Here is a 2,459-nt window from a genome sequence, read left to right on the forward strand (position 1 = left end):
GGGTAGGAATTAAATGACGCTTATTTTCCTTGAATCTCTGTGTAGGAGCTTTTACTTTTGGGAGGCGAAACAAGTATTCTGCAGAAATTTCCTGCTTTGGTTAATTGACCACCGACTTTAACTAGGATAAATTTTAGCTAATTTTCTGACTCTTAAACATCCTCTTATGTGAAATCACTGGATGAGTTTTGCAGTTAGGCTTGGTTAACATTGATGACTTCTTACTTAGATGTCACATCTAGCCCCAGGATACTCATTAATCTAGTTGAAGTGATCAGATGCAGTTTTGGTGAAAATAGGTGGAAACAGAGTTTATGTTCTTCAGCAATTGGTCAGGAGGAGGAAGATTGATCTAAAAGAGAAAAGGTTGTATAAGCCAACACTTTAACGAGTGGAGAGATTATCCTAAGGTCTACCTTGTATTGTAGACAAACTGATATTAGCTTCTAACTGGGTCTTTAACTTAAGAAATGGGAATGACATGGGAGTGACTTGCTTTCTAACACAGCTGCAGTTTGCATTTCCTGTCTCCTCACATTCTTCTTTGTAATCCTTGTTAACTGGGAATGTGGCATTGAGTAAATTCATAAAATAAATATGGAGATTGTATTAGGCTAAAAATTACTTTGCGTTGTTATGCTTTGTTTCGTGTTCAGTTAGAGTAACTGAATCCGCAAAGTTCTCTTCTTTTATCCTTGGAATAATCACAAGCTGGGCTTCCACTGGCTGTTCCAGAAAAGAAAGTATGTTTGGCTAATTGTGTCTGTGTGTGTGTGTGTATGTGCACATGCGTGCATGAGTGTATAAGCAACAGGAAAAGTAAGTATTTTGAATACATATAATAATATACCAGTATTCAGGATTTTCATGGTCTTAGGCAAAATCATGGCTTAGGAATGCTTTCAGTTTGACTTTTCACTTACCATTTCCTTGTGACCTAGCTTCAGATTTTGACTTTTTTCTTCTTCTTTATTTAGCCACCCTTGTCAGTTTCATGTCATGTGCCAAGGCATGACAAGATAGTGAGTGTTTGTAGCCATCTAGGGGGAGAGGATAGTTTCTGGCTGCTGTGAATTGCTGGGGGCAGCCAAGAGGCTGTTTTCTAGCTAGGATTTTTGCACAAGTACAGCAGGAATCCCTTGCATGTGCCCAGTAGAAGCAGAATACTGTATTTCATGAGCATTAAGATACTAGGTTCCTCTTTTCTGGCTAGAACCATGGAGGGTGTTGAAGAGAAGAAAAAGGAGGTTCCTGCTGTGCCAGAAACCTTAAGAAAAAGGGAAGGAATTTCGCAGAGCTGAAGATCAAGCGCCTGAGAAAGAAGTCTGCCCAAAAGATGCTTCGAAAGGCAAGGAGGAAACTTATCTATGAGAAAGCAAACCGCTATCACAAGGAATGTAGGCAGATGTACAGAACTGAAATTCGAATGGCGAGGTTGGCAAGAAAAGCTGGCAACATCTATGTACCTGCAGAACCCAAATTGGCGTTTGTCATCAGGATCAGAGATATCACTGGTGTGAGCCCAAAGGTCTGAAAGGTGTTGCAGCTTCTTTGCTTTCATCAAATCTTCAATGGAACCTTTGTGAAGCTCAACAAGGCTTCAATTAACATGCTGAGGATTATAGAACCATATATTGCATGGGAGTACCCAAATCTGAAGTCAGTAAATGAAGTAATCTACAAGCGTGGTTATGGCAAAATCAATAAGAAGGGAATTGCTTTGACAGATAACACTTTGATTGCTGTGTCTCTTAATAAATATGGCATCATCTGCATGGAGGATCTGATTCATGAGATCTATACTGTTGGAAAGTGCTTCAAAGAAGCGACTTCCCATGGCCCTTCAAATTATCTTCTCCACGAGGTAGAAAGAAGAAAAAGACCACCCATTTTGTAGAAGGTGGAGATGCTGGCAACAGCGAGGACCAGATTAACAGTCTTATCAGAAGAACGAACTAAGGTGTCTACCATGATTATTTTTCTAATCTGGCCAGTTAATAAACAGTATGGGCTCTCAAACTGAAAAAAAAGATACTAGGAAATTTGGTCAGTTAAGTCAGTCCTGCCCTTTGGAATTCTGAAACTTCTTTTTTTTTTTCTTTTTGAAATGGAGTCTGGCTCTGTCACCCAGGCTGGAGTGCAGTGGTGCAGTCTCCGCTCACTGCAACCTCCGCCTCCTGGGTTCAAATACTTCTTTTGCCTCAGCCTCCAGAGTAGCTGGGATTACAAGCAAGCACCACCAGGCCCAATTAATCTTTGTATTTTTAGTAGAGATGGGGTTTCACCATGTTGGCCGGGTTGGTCTTGAACTCCTGACCTCAGGTGATCTGCCTGCCTTGGCCTCCCAAAGTGCTGGGATTACTGTGCCTGGCCCTGAAACATCTTTAAGTCAGGGGTTTCTGAAAGTATGTGGAACTGACTGGACCATCCTTATTTTGCACGTTATTTTGCTTTTTCAC

At 41.0% G+C, this 2,459-nt stretch overlaps 1 pseudogene; it reads left to right on the forward strand.

The window, feature by feature from the left end:
* The first annotated feature begins 1,217 nt into the window (after nucleotides 1-1,217).
* Nucleotides 1,218-1,959, forward strand: LOC100972932 (large ribosomal subunit protein uL30-like; annotated as a pseudogene).
* Nucleotides 1,960-2,459: the final 500 nt, after the last annotated feature.

The sequence above is a fragment of the Pan paniscus genome, chromosome 8 (genome assembly GCF_029289425.2).
Source record: "Pan paniscus chromosome 8, NHGRI_mPanPan1-v2.0_pri, whole genome shotgun sequence".
NCBI classification, from domain to species: domain Eukaryota; kingdom Metazoa; phylum Chordata; class Mammalia; order Primates; family Hominidae; genus Pan; species Pan paniscus.